The sequence below is a fragment of the Callospermophilus lateralis genome, chromosome 8 (assembly GCF_048772815.1).
Source record: "Callospermophilus lateralis isolate mCalLat2 chromosome 8, mCalLat2.hap1, whole genome shotgun sequence".
In the NCBI taxonomy this organism is placed as follows: domain Eukaryota; kingdom Metazoa; phylum Chordata; class Mammalia; order Rodentia; family Sciuridae; genus Callospermophilus; species Callospermophilus lateralis.
In genome coordinates this window covers 85699172-85721807 of record NC_135312.1, presented here as the reverse complement: position 1 = coordinate 85721807, position 22636 = coordinate 85699172, and positions in this window count along the sequence as shown.

Here is a 22636-nt window from a genome sequence, read left to right as displayed (position 1 = left end):
TTTTTTTTTTTGCACTTGGGTGGAATGCAGAAGGTCACTGCCATGGGTGGTGCTGCCCTGTCTGGTAAACATCATCTCTCTGTCTTGGAGATGTAGGTTCCTTCAATTTGGGAGGCTGCTGGTGGGAGCTCCCACTCCTAGGAAGGCCACCTATAAACCACTAGCTGTCCCAAGAGCAGGTTAGAAGTGAATGAGGTGGTGGGGTCATCCACCCTCCCCTCCATCCATGGGAGACTCAGGGAGGACAGCGGAGGGAAAGTCCCCCTTTCTCTGCAGCTCTGCAGGGTACAGACTGCCAAACAGAGGCACAACCTGGAGCCAAAAATGGGAGAAGGGAGCCGCCTGCTATAACTATTTGTTCTGTTGGCTTCAGCACTTCAAAGACTATTAGCTTTCATTAGGGGCCAAGCCCCAACACCAGGGCCATCTAGACGAGGCTTACAGCAGCAGCTTCTAGACTTGCCACCCACGTGAAGTGGGTGGTCATGGCCACCTTGAAGCTACTGAAGGAACTTGGAGGCTGCAGAAGGAGAAGCGCAGGGTGGTGGATAGGTGGCAGCAATTTTTAGCAGGTGTTAAAAAAAAAAAAAAAAAAAAAGAGAGAGGGGTATTTGAGAGTCCCTGTGGCCCACAGGGACTGGGATTTTGGCCTGTCAGGGGGGTCTGGGTGCAGCTCAGGTCTACAGCCCTGTGGAAGTTTGGCCAGAGACTTTCACTTCCTTAGTTTCCTCCTTTGATAAGGCATTTTCATTTCATTTAAATGCACGTTTGCTCCCAGCCCTCCTCTGTCAGCATTAATATAAGGTTTCAGTCTAATTGCTGGCTACTTGAGAGGCGTCCATCTTGAGCACAGGGAGGGTGCTGGGAGGCCCTGCAGTGAGGAGGACCCAGATACACGCTCCATGTGAAGCCAGCCAGATGGCTGGGCAATGTCTTGTGAAGGAGTTTGGCCAGAAACCCGTAGGAGAAGGTTTCTGCAGTGCGGCCTGGTCTGTGGTCACATTGCTGAATGTAGCCTCCCAAGAATTGTAGGGTGGGCTGAATTCTCTCGCTTCCTGAGGGCGTGTATGTACTATGCATCTCCTGATTTCAAGGAAAAACTCAGGAAATACGTGGTCCAAGGAGAAAGGAGCCTCAATGGGGTTTTTGTTGTTGTTATTTTGCAAGGGATCTTGAAGTCCATGCCCACAAGCTGCCCACACCATGAATAGCAGCATTCATTTCCCAGGGCAATGAGGCCGGAGCTGGGCCTGCCGGGACATCCTGCCCTCCCTCAGCCTCCGGCTACCTTCAGCTCCCCGGCCACTTTTTCCTGATGTGGGCCCGAGGGGATTAGCAGACACCAGGAGCTTCTTCCCTCTGATCCCCTGCTCTGAGACAGTCGCCTTTTGGCTTTGGGCCATTTGCTTGACTACTTCACCTCAGTTTCTCTATCTATAAAATGGGGATAATGGTGTTTACTTACTTACCTCATGAGTATTATAGGAATTAATTACTGTTTGTAAAGTACTTTGAAGATGAAAAGTCTGAGGTGGCATCATCATTATTATTACGAAATATCTTCCACAGCTACCGGCCAGGTTCTGCCAGAGTGAAGCAAACGTTTCTACCTGTGTTCCAGATGAGACCCTCACAGCCCTGCACATGCATGCTCTCTCTCTCTCTCTCTCTCTCTCTCTCTCTCTCACACACACACACACACACACACACACACACACACACACGGAATCCCAGTGGAATATCTGGAGATGGAGAACGACATAAACCACTTCCACCAAGGATGGGGTCCTTCCTACTTAGGAGACAATGATAGCAGATTTGGGGGTGAGAAGTGGCAGTAGTCGGTGCCCCCGTATGCAAGGAGCATGTCATGAATGTGATTCAGCAGGAGCAGAGCTAACTAACCATCTCTGCCTCAACCTTCTGCACTACCCAGATGCCCATGAAGCCTTCTCTTGGAGACTCGTCTCCACCTCGGGGTAGGAGGAACGTAACGTGGTGGGTGCATCACATCTGCTACCCTGACCTTCAGGAAGATGAAAGGCCTCTGCAAAGTCACTGTCCATGAGGAGCTAAAGGAAGGCAAAGAACATTCTTGGAATCCAAACTCTCCTGCAGTATACTAGATCATCCCTCTACTTCCATGAGTGTGGTCTGATCTTTTAGAATTTGTAGAGGCAGAAAATAAAGTTTTGTCAAACTGCCATTTCTTTGGGTTCTGGAGTTGTCCCTTGGCTGACTGTGGGAATGTTTTCTCCTTCTCCTTATCAGTTATCTGGTTCAACAATGGCATGTGCAGCAGGTTGTGCTTGTTCGTGGGGCTGAGTTCATCGGGATGCCTAGGGCAAGGTTATTCCAGAAAGATGGGTCTGTCGTGGGGGGAGGAATCTGTTGCCTTAAAGTCTATCTATTGACCACTTCAGTGAATGGCCTCTTCCCAAGTTTTAAGTTTCTAACGTAGCATGTTCCAAATTCATGGAGATCTCATTTTTTGCTGTGAATTTAAAGCCGGCAATATCCCAAATTCCAAAAGATACCATTTATGATTATGCTGTTTGTTTATATAATAATCCAGGTACCTCCTTTCCTTGTAGAGCATAGTAATTATATCTAGGAAGCCAGGAGGTACCTGTGTGAATTACGCTGAAGGGCAAGAACAGCAGGTGGGGGAAAGCCAACTCCAACTATTTATTCAAACGGCTCGTACAGTCTTCCCACCTCTGGCAGAGTAGGATCCTGACAAGGAGGTTGAAAATCCAAATATTCCAAATTCAATGTAATTTTTAAATAGAAATAACTGTGTAACAAGAGGTCATTTTCCTGCTTCCGGGTGTAATGGCCAATTTAGTTTCTTTATTACAAAAGTAATTCATGTTCATTATTTTTTAAATTGAGTAAGAAAAAAGAAAAATGTTCATACTCCTCCTTCTAGATTTACTACTTACAGCTTTTTCTTTCCGTTTAGCACAACTTTATGGTTTTTCCATATGCAAGTAAATTGTGCTTATTTATAAAACCAGAGAATAAATAAAATTATGAACAATAAACCCATCTGTAGTCTCATTGATTCAGAAATAACCACCATTAAAATTTAATATACATATTTCCCACCTCATTATATGTATGTTATATAATACAGATAAGTGAAATATATCTGACCCCTTGCAGCTTTTATTATTATTTTACCTTTTTTTTTTGGCAGTGATGGTGGGAATTGAACCCAGGGCCTTACACATGCTAAACACACAATCTACCACTGAGCTACCCTTCCAGTCCCTACTACCTGCTTTTTCTTATTTACATGTTTTTTTTTAATTTATTATTTTTAGATATACATGACAGTAGAGTGTATTTTGATATATCATACATACATGGAGCATAACTTCCCATTCTTGTGGTTGTATGTGATGGGGAGTTACACTGGTCATGTATTCATATATGAACACAGGAAAGTTATGTCCCATTCATCCTACTGTCTTTCCCATTCCCAGCGTCTGTCTCTCCTTTCCCTTCCCTGTTTACATCTTACCACTGTTCTTTTGGTACTGAAGATGCACATTTTTAAAAAGAAAGTGTTGGATATAAGGTCTTGTAAACTTTTGTACACTTACTATGAAAAACTTCCCACACTAATAAAAAATTTTTGTTTTAGGTTAACTTGTTAGAATTATAACTAGGGGTAGAAAACATCATCATGGGCTGACTGCATATATATTTTCTAAAATTTGAGTTTCCTGTTCAGGTGGTAAGCCCATGTTTTTCAACTCAGGAATTCATTTCATCTTTATTTTTTAAATTATTATTATTATCATCATCATCATCAACTTGTTAGAGATTTTGAAAATGAAGATACTCATCTTTTGTCATGGATTTTCCAGATATTTTTTATAATTGTTCTTTTTGCTTAATTTTGTTTCTAGCATTTCATTTTATTTGGATGTGTATGAGAGAAGAATGTTTAAATTTTGCATGGTCGTATCTTTTACCTTATGATTTGTACCTTGGTTTCATGCTTAGAGGACTTCCTATAGCTGGGTGTGGTGGTGCACACCTGTCTATAATCCCAGCAGCTAGGGAGGCCGAGGCAGGAGGATCGAGAGGGTAAAGCCAGTCTCAATAATTTAGGGAGGCCCTAAGCAACTTGGTGATACCCTGTCTCTAATTAAAGTATAAAAAAGCCTTGGGGATGTGCCTTAGTGGTTAAGTGCCCCTGGGCTCAATCTCCTGTACCAAAACAAAACAAAAATAAAAAATTCCTCTATCCCCAAATTATGTAAATATTTACCAACAGCTTAGCCTAGAAGTTTGTGGGTGTATTTCTGAAGTTATGTATATCTTTTGGGGGGATTAGAAACACTTGGTAATTTGGGGGGTCTGGGGCTATAGTTCAGTAGCAAAGTGCTTATCTAGCATGTGTGAGGCACTAGCTTCGATCCTTAACACCACATAAAAATAAAATAAAAATAATTAAAATATTTTTTAAAGAAATACTTGTTAGATTTTGAAAGAGTCCAGAGAAATCAGTCTGCTTTGATATTTTTCCCTCATTTTCATTTTTCCTTTTTTTGGTCTGAGTAGGCAAACTGAAGTCATTTGGCTATTGGCTCTGTGTGACCTTCCTAAGGCTTTCTTGGATTTCCATTTCATTAGCTCTCACTCCTTTCTCTTTATAGAAATGATATTATAAAAGTCATTCCTGTCTTAAAGCTGTACCACCAGTTCCCTCTTCAGATCTCTGCCCTCCCCATGTAGCACCATGTTAAATGCCCTCAAGGTCTTGCAGACCTGGGCTTGTTGAAACCGTAGTTTGAATCCTGAATCTGTGAAATGGAAATTTTCCTATCTTTAGCCACACTCAGTTCTTCATTAATCCAAATCTGTCTCAAATGCCAGGTTTTAACCTGAGCCCCACTTTCTAGCTGAGGGATCTTGAGCAACTCATTTACTTTTTCAGAGCCTCAGTTTCCTCATCTGTAAAATGGAATTAATAATAACCTTCCGTCACTGCTTCGCAACATTATTATAAGGATCAAATGAGATCATGGTTGCAAAAGTGCTTAGTAAGCTGTTTAAACAATATACAGACATAAGCTGTTATTATTTCTCTTTTATTTGGCATTGTAAAGGATTGAAAATGAATATGATGTGAGAGTATAAAGTAATAAGAATCATTTTTTAAAGTAACAGGCCAGACTGCAAACATTCAAATAAGTGTGATTCTTTCAGTAGGACTCACAGAAGCCTTAACTTTACTTCTAGGTAATATTGGCTCAAAACACATTTTAAACTTCCTTTGTCTTTGAGATAGTGACAGATAATTCCCCTTGGAATAATATTTTCTTATTTCATTTCCTCCCAGTCTCCTCTTTTTTCTTGTACCTCTTGCTCAGAGGACCTCAGGGTGATGGAGGGCATAGTGGACAGGAACACTTGAGGCGAGTGATTGTTTAGGACACAGAGCCAGTTGACATGACCACAGTGAAACCGGCTGCCAAGGAGAGTCTTTTGGGGTCCATTTCAGGAAGAAGACAGTTTGTACATTCATGTGAGTCTTGCTGCAGATCCACCTGTAGTCAATGGGTAAAAACACTACAAAGAGGAAGCCTCTGCTGTTAGGTCTCATCAAATCGAATTTGTGAATTGTGGAAACATAGCCAGATTAAAAGTAAACACAGCTGAGTTTCAGTTCTGCCTCTGCAATCAGTGTAACTGAATGTCTGAGAGATGTTGGCCCCTGGGTTTTAGTTTCCTAATTGTCTAAATTAAAAAAAAAAAATTGAAAAAGATTGTCTTTAAGGTCCCTTTCCCCTTGACAACATCAAGATTCCAACAGCCTTCCTCATCATGGTTTTGTGAAAGTGCAGACCATTCTCTAGCTCTGCAACTTTGGTCAAGTTCTTTCACTTGCTTGAGCCTCAGTTTCCTCATCTATAAAATGAGAAAGTACCTACCTGTTAGGTCTTCTTATGAGGACTGATTGATAAAATGCATGTAAAAGCGTTTGTCCCAGAGCAAATGCGAAATAAACATTAGATAAAATTTCTCATTTTGCTGTTCCCTTGGAGTGGAATCTCTCTAAATTTTTTCCTATCTTAAATGTTATTACTATTATAGTTGCTATTATTATTATTTAACAAACGAAGATTTTTTTCCCCATCCACCTTAGTTTTGTACTCTGGGGCTGGGTAGCTGCAGAACAGTCATCGGCAGCAATCTGAGTGCTCTGTTCTTCATCAGGCAACTGTTGAACAGGCACAGACACCTTCCACCAAACCTGTGACCTCTAGTTGAATGTCCTTTAATAAAATAAGCCGGCTCAGTCTGTTTCAGACTGAGACATTCTCCCTGAAACTCCTCTTGGTTCTGCCTTTTCAGCAGAATCTGTTGTTCTTTTCCAGCCCCTATAGAAGTAGAGATCAGGTGGGACTTCCCACGAATACTCAGAGAAAATAGTGCCACATTGAAGTAGGACCTCAAGAGCCAGAATGCACCATGTAACGTATTCCTCATTTTAGCATAGGATGTCTCAGTGCCCACAGAGCTGAGGGGACTGCGTTACTCAGAGCAGTGGTGAGCAGGTTAACATCAGATGCCTGTGAAAGTGTTAACGTTTAATCCTGGGATAAAAAACCACCAAAACAGGAGGATCCTGGAAAGGTGCCTGAGACTTCAAGGAATAAAGTTCCCGGTACAAGGGCTGGATCCCAGGAAAGAGAAACTGCAGGACAGTTTTTCTGGCCAGTGTCCCTGGAGGATAATGGCTGTTGGGTTTTCAATGGTCACAGTAGCCTGAGATTCACAGAGAACTTCCTCCAGTTTCTTTTTAGTTTGAATGTATACCATCATGTATCCTTTTATAGATTTACTGCTCCATTTGAAAGCAAAAGGGTCGGTGCCACCCAAATAAGTTTATGCAGAAAGGAATTTAGGACATTCTCTTTCTTAATCCGTTCGAATCAAAGGTTAGGGGCCCTGTGAAATTTCTCTTTACACTAAGCTAGGAACCAAAAGCAAATCTTTATGGACCCTGTGTGAATGTAAAGAAGACCTCAGCTATTATTTAAAAAAAAAAAAAAAGTTATTTTCAGGCTAGGGATGTACCTCCATGGCAGAGCTCTTGCCCAGCAAGTGTGAGGCCCTGGGTTCAGCCCACAGCACGAGAGAGAAGGGTGGGGGGAGGGAGAGAGAGAGAAGGTGAGAAAGAAAGAGAGGAAAAAATATCTTCATCTCTGTTGAAATATATAAAAAGCTGGGAAAGCTTGGGACTTATCCTTATGAAGCTAGACAAACTGCAAGTTGGTGAGTTTAACTCTGAACTCATCAAGGAGCTGAGATTGCAGAACAACCAACTGAGTCCCAATCCAAGGATAGCCATGTGACTGAAGGAAAATGAAGGTAGATGTACAGTTTATAAGAGGTAGATCAACTGGACACAGTAAGAAAGTGGTTGGCGGGACAACAGGACACTGGCCTAGGCATGTTGAAATTTGGGAAATTGCTACTTTTTTTAGGGTTTTCTCCACAAATCTCACCAGGTGCTCCCACAGAAAGAATGAAGAGTTTTAACAAAGTGTCTCTTGTGGAGCAGCCTAGAGGACTATGAGAAGCAACTGCTGTTGGAAGCAGTTAACCACTCAGAGGTCCCCACTTAGAAAACAAAACCCTTAATCAGTGAGGGGTTGGGTTATCTACACTATTGTGCTGGGACACTAGTGAAAACTCAAATCTCAGCACAGCCATGAGAAAGGAACAGCTAAACAAACAAACAAACAAAAACACTGCTGAGCCCAGAACAGTAGCCTGGCTCCCAAAGAGGAACAGAGCACTGAGGAAGTCAACACAAAACAGTTCTCTATATTGACTTCTAGTCAATGTCGTACTGCATGGTCTAGCCAATGCAATAAAGCAGGAAAAGAAAATGAAAGACATAGAAATAAAATTGTCACTATTTGCAGATGTGTATGTAGAAAATCTCAAAGAATCTATAAAACAGCTCCTAGTAAGTGAGCTGAAACAAGGTGCAGAACACAAGGTCAATGTTTAAAAGTCATATTATGTTTTTAGAAATGTTAATGTGTCCATTAAAAATTATAAAGATAAATACATTGTTTCTTATGTTAAAAAAGATATTGTTCTATACATTCAGTCCTCTATGTTCCTGGACCCCACATCTGTAGATTCAACCAACTAAAAATCGAAAATATTTGAAAAAGGGCTGGGACTCAGTGGTAAAGCGCTTGCCTAGCATGTGTGAGGCACTGGGTTCAATTCTCAGCATTGCATATAAATAAATGAATAAAATAAAGGTTCATCAACAACTAAATAAAAAATATTTTTAAAAATTTGAAAAAGAAATACACATCTGAAATAAAAACATACAGATTTTTTCTTGTCATCATTCTCTAAATCTACAATATAACAACTATTTACATAGTATTTACATTGTATTAGTAATCTAGAGATAATTTAAACTATACAGCAGAATATGTATATAGTAACCACCTTGCCATTTTATATAAGGGCCTTGAGCATTCACAGATTTTGGTATCTTCAGGGGATCCAATTGCCCACAGATACTGAGGGATGATTTTACTAAGTTGAATGTCAAACTTTATATATATTACTATTTACAATAGTATCTCCCCAAATTAGTTAGATATAAGTCTATCAAAATGAGCGCAGGATCTGTATACTGAAAACCACAAAAATATGAAGAAAGATATTAACAAAGACCTACATGAATAGAGTGACATGACATGTCCAAGGATTAGAACATTCAATATTGCTAAGATGACCATTCTCCCCAGTTTGATCAATAGATTGAAAATCAAAATCCTAGCATTTTTTTTTTGGTATATCCAAAAGCTGATTTTGGATATACCAAAGGGTATAGCTTATGGTAATGTGCTTGCCTAACATGTCTGAGACCCTGTGTTCATTCCCCAGAATTATCAAAAAAAAAAAAAAAAAAAAAAAGCTGATTTCAATACAGAGACACACTCACCCACACACAGATGCAAAGGATTTACTTTAGCAAAAACAATTTTGAAAAAGATCAGCAAAGTTGTAGGACTCCCATACCCAATTTTAAGACTCCCAAAAAAGCCATAGTAATTAAGACAATATGGAATTAGGTAATGTTCCACATAGATCAAGGGTACAGAATAGAAAGCCCAGAAATAAATGATCCATATGAAAATAGTCAACCTACTTTTGACAAAGGTGCAAAGGCAATTCAGTAGAGAGGGAGTGCTCTTTTCGACAAATAATTCTTGACAATTAAGTATTTGCACGCAAGAACATGACCTTTGACCTATATCTCACATGTGATATAGAAATACTCAAAATGTATCATAGACTGAAGTGTAAAACTATATAATATCTAGGGAAAACATAGGAGACAATCCTTATGACCTTGATCTGGACAAAGACTTTTCAGCTACAATACCAAATACATAATTCGCACACAAAAAAATAGCTGGAAAATTAAACAAATTTAAAATATTCGCTCCCTAAAAGACACTGGAAAGATCATAAAAAGATAAGTCATGCACTGGGAGAAAATATTTATAAGTAACGTTTCTGATAAGGACTTTATCTAGAACATATAGGGAACTCTAAATCTCAATAGGAAAACAACCCAATTTAAAAATAAGCAAAAGATCTGAGTGAACGCTCTATTAAAGAAAACAGACAGATAGCAAAAACCAGATGAGAAGATGCTCAGTATCATTTTTCATTGGGGAAACACAAATTAAAACAACAAGATTCTACTACATGTCTATTAGAATGACTGAAATCCATGAAACTCTTCAATATTGAATGCCAGTGAGGAATGTGAAGCCACAGAAACTCTCATTCATTGCTGGTAGGAATGCAAAATGGCACAGCCAGTTTGGAAGGCAGTGGAGGCAGTTTCTTAAAAGGTTAAGCACAGACTTGTTATACTTTCCTAGGCATTGACCTAACTGATTTAAAAATTTATGACCACCGAAACCCATGTGCAAACATTTATATTAGCTTTACTCATAATTACCAGTGTGGAAGTGACCAAGGTGTCTTCCAGTAGGAGAATGAATGAACAAACTGTAAAACATCCATATAATGGAATACTATTTAGCAATAAAAGGGCTATGCTTTTCTGCACACACAACATGGATGAATCACAGATGCATTGAATAAGTGAAAGAAGTCAGAGGAAAAATGCTATAGAGTGTATGATTCAATTCATATGCTACCTTAGAAATAGTAAAAGTTGTAGGAACACACACACACACACACACATACACACATACACACACACAGAGATCAGTGTTTGCCAAGAATTTAGGAAAAAAGAAGCATTTGATTAGGGGAAGCATTGGGAAATTTTAGGGTGATAAAACCCCCAGTGTGGTACCGTGGTGGTAGATACATGATTTTGTGCCAATGTCAGAACCCAGAGAATTTCACAGCAAGAGAGAACCTTAATACATGCAAATGAAAAAAAAAATCAATGAAGGGGTCAAGTGACCTGAGAATGGAATGTAGACTCTAACAAAAGAATATAATTGTGTTACAAATATATGACATAACCTCATTGAAAGGTATAGAGTGGAAAAAGATGTTGCCTGAAGAAACTTTGAAAACTGATGTTTTAACTGGAAAGTATAAGACAAAAGACAAATGGCAATTATCAAGAATATAAGTAACAATAAATGTTGGCAAGGATGTGGGAGAAAAGGTACACTCATACATTGCTGGTGGGACCGCAAATTGGTGCAATCACTATGGAAAGCAGTATGGAGATTCCTTGGAAAACTTGGAATGGAGCCACCATTTGACCCAGTTATCCCATTCCTCGATTTGTATCCAAAGGACTTAAAATTAGATACTACAGTGATGTGGACGCATCAAAATTAACGGCAGCTCAATTCAAATAACCAAGCTACAGAGCCAACCTAGGTGTCCTTCAACAGATGGATGGATAAAGAAAATGTGGTATATATACACAGTGGAAATTACTCAGCCATGAAGAAGAATGAAATGATGGCATTTGTCACTAAATGGATGGAGCTGGAGACTATCATACTAAGTGAAATAAGCCAAACCCAAAAGACCAAAGGCTGAATGTTCTCTCTAATATGTGGTGCTAACACATAATAAGGGAGAGAAAGGGAAGAATAGAAGTTCAGGGGATTAGACAAAGGGGAATGAAGGGAAGGGAGAAGGTAGGAGTAGCAAAGAAAGTAGAATGAATCGAATATAACTTTACTATGTCCATATAGGAACACACAACCAGTGAAATTCCACATCATGTACAACCACAAGAATGGGAAGTTACATTCCATGTATGTATAATAAAATACATTCTACTATCATGTATATCTAAACAGAACAAATTTTAAAAAGACAAAAGAAGTTGAACCTAAACACTGTAGTCAGTAAAGTTGTTAACAGTTTTGGGACAGTTGTACATGTTTATGGGCATTGAATAAACAAATAGCAGATGGTAGAAGGCAGATTTCTGAAGGTTGAAGAGGGTAATAACAGATAAGCAAAGCTAGAATGAGGGGGTAGAGTTGGAAACATAAGTATGAATTCATATTTCCCTTAATATAGAGATGAATGTAACAGTAACAATTATGTGTGTACACATGGATTAGTACACAACTATATTTCCCAGATTTCTGTTAAAGGGCCTAAAAACAGTGACATCATAGCAATAAACACATCTATTGCTCAGATCTTAGTTTCTAATATCAAGAAAAATGGCTGATCCTAGGGTTAGGACTTGGGATATACAAGATGAGTCTGGAACATTTTTCAATGCCAATAAGTAATGAAGTACTCAAAACAAATGGATGAGCTGAGCACAGTGTTGCACACCTGTAATCCCAGTGACTTGGGAGGCTGAGGCAGGAGGATTGCAAGTTCGAGGCCAGCCTCAGCAACTTAGCAAGGATTTAAGCAATTTATCGAAACTCTGTCTCAAAATAAAAAGGGCTGGGGATGTGGCTCAGTGGTTAAGCACTCCAGTGTTCAATCCTCAGTACTAAAAGAGAAAAGATGAAGGCATGATAAAGGGACCCAAGAGTCAACCTGAAATGGCTCCCGATAGCCAAGCCTGAAACAATTTGAGCAACAAAATAAATAACATAGTGTGGGATTATAACTCAGAGTTTAAAATAAATTCGCTATGAATCCCTACTGAGGTAAATAAATGATTGCACATGTAAATAAACGAAATACAAATCTTCCATACAGAAAAATCTTCAATGATTTATGTAGAGTCTTCTCCCTCAAGAAGGTGGAGCTTAATTCCACACCCTGAGAATGGGCAAGTTCTCCAAAGAGCAGAACTTGTAACTAGGTGCAGTGATGCAGGCCTGTCAACCCAGCAACTCAGAAGACTGAGGCAGGAGGATCACAAGTTCAAGGACAACCTGGGCAATTTAGTGAGACCCTGCCTCAAAGAAATAAACCAATAAAAAGGACAAGGGCTGTAGCTCAGTGGTAAGACCACCCCTGGATTCACACACACATACACACGCCCCAAAGAGCAAAGGGTGGGAGAGGAACTTCACCGTGAAGAAAACCTGGCAAACACGACTTGAAGCAGATGATCAAAGCTGCCCTTGTCAGTGGTGAGTCATGTTGATAGCATGTATTTCTGACATGATGTGATGAAAATGGAACTTCACCCCTATGGTCTCCTCCCACAAACCCTTAATCCCTGCCTAACCATGAAATATATCAGACAAATCTAAATTGAAGGGCACTCTATAAAATATCTGACCAGGACTCCTTTGATGTCAAGTCCAGCAAAACCAAAAGAAGTCTGAGAACCTGTCACAGCCAAGAGGAGAATGGGGGCATACCAACTAAATGTGATGTTGCATCCTGAGCAGATTCCTGGGTGTGAAGAGGGACAGGGGCTGGGACCGGGGTGGGGGAATTAGCGGAATCTGAATAAAGTATATAGTTTAGCTGTTAATGTATTGAGACTGGGTCTTTAGTTGTGGCCAGTGTAGCATTGTAAAGGGGTAAACAATAAGAGGACCTGGATCAAAGTAGGTGGAAATCTTTGCACTAACTTTGCAGGTTTTCTGTAAAGTATTGGAAAATGAAACATTTATTTCAATGAAAGAAAACATATTGGAGAAATATATCAACCACGTAGGATAGATTATAAAAGAGGATGTACAGAACGACCCCAATTTCACACCAGGGGCTGGGCTTGTGGCTCAGTGGTAGAGCGCTTGCTTATCATGGGTGAGGCACTGGGTTCATTTCTCAGCACCATATATAAATAAATGAATAAAATAAATGTCCATCAATATCTAAAAAAAATTTTAAAAAAGAAATGTGCACCAAAGGGGAAACCGAATCTGTATGTGGGTGTACTAGGGATGTGGCTAGAGGTAACTTTTGTTTCTCCTTTCTGCTCTTCTGTATTGTTTAAATACTGTATTTTACAACAATGGATATGCCTTAAGTAATTAAAAAAGCCATACTTGAGTCAATAAATAGGAGACCTTTCTAGATCCCTGTCTTCAGCTTGACTCAGGGACTGTACTTTCTGGGGATAGACTGAGATGACTGAAAGAGGGCTCATCTGTGATCGGCATTCCTGAGTCACAGTAAGAGAGTGATCCCATCTTTCACTTTTCTAGGTTAAGAAAACTGAGTTTAAGTGATTCAGGCAGGGCTGCACAGATGGTCAGCATGCTAAGCCATCCAGATGTGTTTTATTTGGGCCGCGCAGTGTTTCAAAACCATTTAAACACGCATTCCTTTAGGTGGGACCTCCAGTTCAGTTCACACGATTTTAACTGCCGCCCCATGGAGGCATTTATTTGGAATCCTCGATTTAGGTAAATTATCAGAGGTGAAGAACTGTACATAGGCTTAGGAGCTTTGAGATAAAATGAGGAGAAAACAACTTCTTTATTAATGCATGGAGAGAAGAAAAGAAAATGCATCGCCCATGTGGGTTTGCGATTTGTTGCTCTAGCCAGGACCATTACATTTCATAAATGCAAAAGTCTCTGTGCACGTCATTATCTCTGAATGGAGCCTCTGGAATTGTGCAGGGCACAGACTGTTGCCATATGCAGCAGCTCTGACTTGCCATCTGCATCATATTGTAAAAAATAGGGTGTTTTATAATGTTGTTTGATGCCATGTTTTAATAAGGTATGATTGTGAGTCACATCTCAATTCAAAATTCTTCTTGGTCCTTGTCACTATCATACTCTACTTCCATGATACTTTATTGAGTATCTACTACATACCAGTCTATTATCTTATTTATTCCTTGCACCAGTTCTAACCAAAATGTTCCAGTGCGTCCCCATTTTACAAGTGAGACTATTAAGACTTACAGAAGCTAAGTAATTTGCCTAAGATCATGTGGAACAGGGATGTCTCCAGGTAATAGAGAACACTTTCTGAGAAGCAATACATTTATGAAGATATTAGAATTAGTTTGTCTTATTTTGAATCAATTGCTATTTTAATCTCTATGACCCTGATTTTTCTGCACCAATAAATTACAACATGTAATTTTAAAGAACACCACTAGAAATTCTTTTCGTCATTCATTTACCTAGATGAAAATAATGATATTATGATCTCTCATTTTTACTCTGTGCTAAATTTGTTTTCTCCAATTACATTATTTTCTTGGCATTTTCCAAGAAATACAATATTTTAATATTTGTCACGCACACTCTTTGTATAGTGGTTTATAGTCAGAAGTCAGAGTCAGGATTTCAGAACATTATAGTAATCTGTTATGATATAAGAACAAATATAGGTTTTTTTTAAGCCACTAGGAACCTGGCAAAACTTTGACTATTTGGATACCCAATTATCTTAAAATCTATTAGCTAATCTTCCTATTTAATCTTCCCTTGCAATGGGAGCATAATCAAATGGATTTCCAAAGAGAACATATTGGTAGCACAGATGGCTTTATGGTCTCTCTCAGGGAAGTCAAGTGTGTAGGGAAAACTGGAGAATTAAAACATTTGAAAGTGGAAAAGAGTTGTGTCCAGGAAAACAGTGTCAAAGCTGTTGAATTTGGTGCCTAAAGCAGGAATCCTGGAAAGATTTCTTCAGATCAAAGTCAATACCATGGGTTTTGGTGGTGGCTGCATTTTATATCATGCTTTGAATGCGCAAGACAGAAGCTGCGACCTAAAAATAGAGCTTTGTTTATCAAGTGATCAAAAATAAAGATCTTTCCTGTCCTCAGTAAACACATCTTCCATGAATTAGTCAAATATATTCCAGAACTTGTAAGAACTCTCAGATCTGTATCACTGGTGAGGTCTGAATCCCAGACCTGTGTCAGCTGTCCCCTTATCCCTCTGCAAGAATGCCTTACTGGAACCTCCGATTCTCCAGCGCTGAGCAAGTCATCACCCTCTCTCCCACCAGGCACAGAATGATAAACCACGCTGATTCAGTTCTACACCATGTGCCTGGGAAAACCAATCCCCAAATTAGTCACTTCCTACAATCTATACATATGTTTAATGCATAGGTTTATCTTGAAGATTCCATTCCTTCCAACTCTCTCACATCCATCTCTGCCTCTAATTCCCAGGGCCATGGTGTATGCATTTTTTAATCCTCGCACCAACTATGAACACTTTGACTGCAGAATAGGGTCTAATTGATGGCTGAAACATTCACTGGACCCCTAATGCCCATCACCCAGACAGTGTCCAACAAAATGTTTGCTTCTTTGCTATTGGAAAGAAGGAGAAATTAATGAAGTACAATGGAGTTAATATGGGGAAATGTGCTGGTTTGGGGTCATTTAAATCCAAAGTGGAGTGTTTCTGCTTCTCTTTGTTTTGACCTTCCCATCTAAAACTTAAAATGGCTTTGGAAATTTTCTTAGATTCACCGGGAATAATTTCCCCTAAACTTTGTGACTATATGAAAGTTAAACTCCAAGTACATACAATGATTATTGTTGTTGTTATAATCATTATTATACTCTGCTAGGGATTGAAATCCAGGAGCTCCACTACTGAGTTGTACCCCAATCCCATACAATTATTTTTAGACTTCTTTAATCATCTGTGCCTCTAGAAAAGGCACTTTGCTTTGGGTCTGTCTTCAGGCTTGGGCCCTAGGTATGGTGGTCCTTGAACAATTTTTTTCTCTCCTTTCAGGGATGGAATTAAGCCCTATGTCCCATAACGTATCCACTGTATACAAAGAATTAACTTCTATGCATCCTTCAGGGTGGTGGTAGCTCTCTGTCATCTTTGGGAGAATTGAGACAAAAAAAAAAAAAAAATCAGTTAAGTCGTTTTCTGTTTTGTGGGTCACTTAGAAATCCCAAATGAGAAAAGATGCAGGCCTCAGTGGAGGTTCTGGGGAAAGATTTCTCACGGGACAACCAACCAGATTCTCTTTGTAGTGAGTCTCCTTCCTCTGCAAGCTTTTCTGTTCACTGCCTCTTGCTCCAGAAAGCAAGAAAACTCCACTATCAGGGATACAATCCCAGAGAAACCCTCTTGCTATGTCTCAGTCCTCTCTGAGTGCTCTCTTTATCAATATCCGCCTCCAAATTGGAAATAAATGAACAAGCAAAACTACAATCTTTACATAATTTGGAAAATCTTTTTGCTTGAAATGAGGCTGGCATGAAAGGCATTGAGGAAAGCTGTTTTCTTTTACTTCCCTTTGCGGAGGGAGGAATGGTTAGGGGCTCTGATGACTGGCCTGAAAGTGAGCCCAGTCCTTCACAATGGATCTCCATCAAAAGGCCTTTCCTTGACCCCTCTTCCCTAGGGAGAGGAAGGTTGCCAAGGGGAACGTCACAAGGTTCTCCTGATGAAATCTCTCTCTCTCCAACCAAACCATGCACGATGACAACTAGTGGGCAGAAAAAAGTTTCCCCCAAATCGGGACTGGCTGTCCACCCTCCAAAGTACTTCACTAGATGCCAAAAGGTTATCTTGTTAGGAACTAGGAAAGGAAGTGCATTTGAAAACATCACTGGAACTTGTATACAACATCTTAAGGTGTTTGATCCTTTTACGAACTGTTGACAGCTTTTGGCCATTGAAGTCTATGTGAGAGTTGCCAGCCAAGCAAAGGGAGGAAGCAGGGCCAGAGAGCTTGACCAAAGAACTCGCAAGGGCTGGTTAGATCACCAGCAGCCGGATGGCCAGGGGGAGGCAAGGGCCCCGGATTCCATGAAAAGCTTAGGCATCTATGTCAGCAGTTTCAACCGAACTTATTCTGGATACCCAAATATTTCCCTTGGAGTATGATGTCCTTTTCCCTTCCAGTATCATCTTCAATCAAGGGTCCAGGCAAATCGAATCCCCAGAGCACGGAGAAAAGCATATAGTAGCTGAGGATTATTAATAACTACTATAGTACACTAAATCAGTAAATGTGCTTTAATAGGCCCTAGCCAGCAAGTTCATTTGAGTCTCTTAATGGCCATAACAGTTTCTTAATTGGGATGGTACTTCTGCTAAATTGGGACGTTTTTAATGCTGCCAAAGGTTCTCAGTAGTGTCACAAGATTCTCAGTTTTTTCAAGGAAAGTGCCCGATGCCAGATGTTCCTATTCTTTCCCCTACTGGGAAATGTTCTGGGTTGTGACTCCTGCCCGAGACCCTGTTACTGGTATTAGGTTAACAAGCCATGACTTGAAAGTCCTCTGCTTAAAGACGAGTATGTCAGATGCAAGCTTGATACTGACTTTAGAAGATAGTGGGTACTTATAAATTAATAGTAATGCAAAATTATCCTCATTTGTATGGAGAAAAGAATTTTTTTCTGCAACCCTCTTGTCCATCACTCCAACTCTTAGTCCTGATCTCTTTCTCGTCTTCATTGCTTCATTTTTATAGCTAGCTCTCCATTCTCACACAGGCTCTGTGCCTCTCCTGCACCTCTCCTGACAGCTCAGGTTCCATCTAAATACACAGTTCTTTCCCACACCTCCCTCCTTAGCTCCTTCCACAAGCTGACCTTGTGTCCTCATGGCTGTTGGGCTGTGTGCCCATTAGTAACTCATTTTATGTTGAGTTTCATGAACACTGATGTAAACACACACCTCCTTTTCACTGGTGTCTCCTGGTGACTAGTCAAACAGTGCCCTTCTACCAGCCAAATAATATGGTGGCAGGATGATCCCCTATGTGCTCCAAATTCCCATGATCTTATGAGGATCAATAGTTTAAAAATCATATGCTAAATATTGTACTGATTTTATAAACAAACAATGTCACAGAGATAACAGGCAACTTTTTTGATGGCTGAGAGTTCATCAGATATTCACATTCAGAGAGGAGTCCATGAATCTTCCATCTCTAGGCCCGTGTTGCAACCACCTGACCACACTCAACAAGCATAGGATTTCTTACAAAAGCCTGATTTCCTTCCAAAACAGTCTGCTTGAAAAAAAAAAAAAAAACTCAATTATTTCTTTGCTTCATTCAATAGACCTCAAATTATGTTTGTTTTTTTTTCAAATAAGTTTGACTCATTTTCATATTAAATTGCTTGATCGTTTCTTTTAAGTTAGTGTGGAGTTTTCTGGGCTTTGAAGTACAGTTTTGTTCCCCTTTAGGGTATGACAGACTATTACATTGTCTTGAGAATTGGGGATAAACTGGATCAGAGAGGCAGAACAAGTGGAGCTCAGGGACATGATTTCTAAATAACAATTCCCATGTGAGTGCTCCTACAGTGGTTCCCTCTTCCTCGTTGTTTTTGTGTTGCTCTTTTTTGCTGTGGTCTGGATGGGGGCAAAAAGAAAAAAAAAAAAGAAGAAGAAGAAGAAAGAAATAGTAGATCCAGATGTGAAATATGTCTTTTGAAACTGATGTAGGGGTGTGGGTGTAATCAAAAGGCATCTGAGCCTGAATGATTCTGCAAAGACCCCCCAAAAAGAAAAGGTGGAGGGAATATAGTTTACTACTGAAATCTTTCCTCATGGATGTAACCTCAAAACCCCTCTTTGTGGATCTAACCATACTTTCTATAGGCAAATACATCTTCACTATAACACAAATGATGATTTTGGCAAAATTTGGTATAAGACAGTATGTCATGGTCTAGCAAAAGCAACAGTTTTGGAGAGTCCATGGATCTGGGCTCAGGCTCCATATTAGCAGTTGACCCTGCACAAGCAATTTCCCCTGACTTCATTTCTCCAAAAAGCAGAAGCAGTGAAAACTACTTTTAGGAATATTGTGAGTATTAAATGAGATTATGCACAAAGCCCAGAGTACTGGGCCCGCTTTGAATGCTCCACTGTTCAAGAGCAGTGAAGAGTCCTCTAGTCCACCCCATTCCTAGAGAGGGCTCAAAAGGCTGGCTTACTACTGTGTCCAAGTGTGCCATGGCGCCCCCTGCTGGTGAGGCAGCTGGTCCAAAGGCAAGGCCCTTTGGGGCTCTCAGATTTAGAAGGGCTTATTACTAAGTTCCTCAATAACAAATCACTCTATCTTCTTGTATAATACCCTGTACAATATCCAGGGATATTTAATTTTTTAATGCCAATTGAGGTAGGCAACTATTGCACAGTCTTCCGCTGGTCTGTAAACCTCATGGGGCAGGCACTATGTGTTCTGCTCACTAGTCTTCAAAACTGAGCACATCTCCCTAGACCTGGCAGGCACTCACCAAATATTTTTGTTAAATGACTGAATTAACAATTCCATTCACAGTTTGCGAAGATGGCATGACTTGATCTTTTAAAGGTTTTTCCTATGAAAGAGTGAAAAATTCTCTGGAAAATTCACTCTTTCATACTTAATAGGATCAGAGAAGAATGCTGTTAATGGCTCTGCCCCCCCCCCCCATATGACTGCTGCTAATTTCCCACCTAGTGTTATTGAATAGTCTGGATTTCTATGTTGAATTTGAGGTAAGACCTGCATCACGACCTTTTTGGTGTCTCTATTCTTTCCAACCTGAAACATCACTAACTTATTTCCCGACTGCTGTTCTCGAGAGCCAAGAACAGTACAGATTTCAGATGAAACAAACTCTATGGTGGTCACCATCAGAACATTTACCAAAATACTTAGCAAAAGGGATCAGTAATGAGGAACACTGCTGACTCTTGGACTACTGCGAGTGGCTGGGATATTTTCTCTTGTGCACAAGACAATTATGTCAGAGGGCATTGGCAAGGACTGATATTTTTAAATGTTCCCTACTGTATCACCAGCCAGGATGGGTGTAACTGAGTCAGAGGCCAGAAGAGCCGGAGGAAAAGGAAGGAAGCAGGGTGTGTTAGCCACATGACTACAGTGATAGGGCATATGGTTCTTAAGCAGGAAAAGACGTGTAGGCTGAACAAAAATGTAAACACTGGTGGTGTTCAGAGCATTCAGGAGGGCTGGGAATAAAAAGCTCTGTGAGTCGGTGAAAAGAAAGGGTGGCTTTGATGTGGAACAGATTTTCAACTGTAGTGAAGTTGCCATCTCTAGTGGTGGCCCAAAGACTCAAGGACAAATAAGAGGGTGTTTTGCTGAGGGGAGGCCTGTAAAGAGAAGAATCCTCCACATTTTCAGGTTGAAGGAGAAGACACCATGAATAATCTTTAGTGGAACCAGTAAGTCCAGACTGTGGCCACCAAACGCTGTCGGGCCACTTCAATAACTACTGAACCTCCACTCTGAAGCCTGGCAATATCCCCCTCTAGCAGACATAGCTGAATCTGGAAGGTTCCACTCAGCGGTTAAAGCACAGGCTGCTGGGTGGGCTTCCTTTCCCACTGGGTTTCATACTGCATCTTCAGCACCTCAGATGAAGGACAGACAACCAGCTGTCCTACTGTCCTACGGATGACTATGCCTTGCGAGGATGAGGGAAGAAGCACCATTCTGCAGTTGGAAAATACCTGGGGCAGGAGGAAGTCGCTTCTGGGGCTCACTTCCCATCTGTCAGAACAGGAATTAAGGCCATGTGCAGGAGGGAATGGGACTCAGTGGGACCTGTCTTTTATTATGGGTCATGTCTTAACTAGCTTTGTGACTTTAGATCATCTACACCTCAGTGTCCACCCTTGGAGGGTAGAACCACATCATAACCACAGACCCATTTCAAACCTCCATGGCTCTATGGTTTACAGGAAGATCATCAGCTAAGCTTCATTCTTACTTCTCTGTCTAAATTTGGGCAACTTTTTGTTCCACTCAGTGCCTCAGTTTCCCCATCTGTGAAACAGAGTTAATCATACCCATTACTGTTTTTTGAGAACTTACAGATGAAAGGCTATACATAAATGTTAGTTACTATCAAAGCCCTAAAGGCAATTACAGTAATTTAATTTTTCAACATCTTGAAAATGGGTCCTTGGTAGTTTTTTACTCTAGTAAGAAAAAAAATGTTTTTATCTTGCCACGGTTCTTTTTAAAATATATTTTTAGTTGTAGATGGACACAATATCTTTATTTTATTTCATTTTTATTTTTCATGCTATGCTGAGGATTGAACCCAGTGTCTCACACATGCTAGGCAAGCCCTCTACCACTGAGCCACAACATAGCCCTTGCCACAGTTTGATCTGCTTATTCAAATTGATCCTGATCCCTTTGAATAGGTGTGCTTGTCGCTTCTGCTTCCTCTTGTAAACTCTCCACTCACAGTGACCATCGTCTACAGAGGAACTCACAGAACAGTGGTGTGAGTGGAGAAGGGGCATTCAAGGCCCTGACTTCTAGCTCTGGCTCCACTATTAACTGCCTATGTGACACCAAGCAAGTCTTGTTATCTGTTTGAGCCTTGTGTGACCTGGATCTTTAAGAGATAAGATTAGTCCAGATCATTTCAGTGGTACCTCCCATCACTGAAATAAGACTTTAGAAAAGTATCTAAATGATTGAGACAAAAGAGAAAGGATGAGGCACGCGTAAATTGTATGGATGCTCAATCCTATAAACCTGTCAGGGTTGAATTTACAATAACCAAAATTGTGGTTCTTTGAGTAAGTTCCTCTGTAATCCTTCGTGGCAATGCAAAAGCTTTAATTCCTAAAATTATTATTGGGTGCTGCAGTGATAATTATATTTCTACAAATCAAATCCCAAATATGAGACTATGCACTGCTCTTACTGTAGAAAAAGTAAAAGAAAATGAAAATCTCAGCATTTATACACATCAACTTGCAGTTTGAATTCAGGTGCATTTAAAGCAAATAAGTCATATATAAAATGAAAAACAACAAGTGTCTTTCTTTAAGTATCTGTGGTGGAGAGTACCTCTGGTTGGTTTTCTCTTCCTCCCATACAAGGAGCTGGTCTTTGCTTTCAGTTTCTCACGGGCTCTTGTAACTTTTGTAAGTTCTGCCATGCACTAGACTCAGGCTCAGAAGTTTCCTTTGGGCTTTTTGAGTGGTTCTCAGTTTTGAGGCAGAAAGACCCCTCTTCCCAGGCTACATTTGGCTGTACATTGGAGGTTTTGTTTGTGATTTTTTTTTCCCTTTGCTTTTGAATGAGGTGAGTCTACCTATCATTCTCTCTGCTTGCTTGATGAGTCCCACACATTTGGTTTCCCTGGGAGCCAGAGTTGCTCTTAGCCATATCTGAATGCACAGCTTAGTGATCTTTCCAGAATTGACCAGAAAATCTCCATGATGCCAAATCAGAGTTTTCAGAGG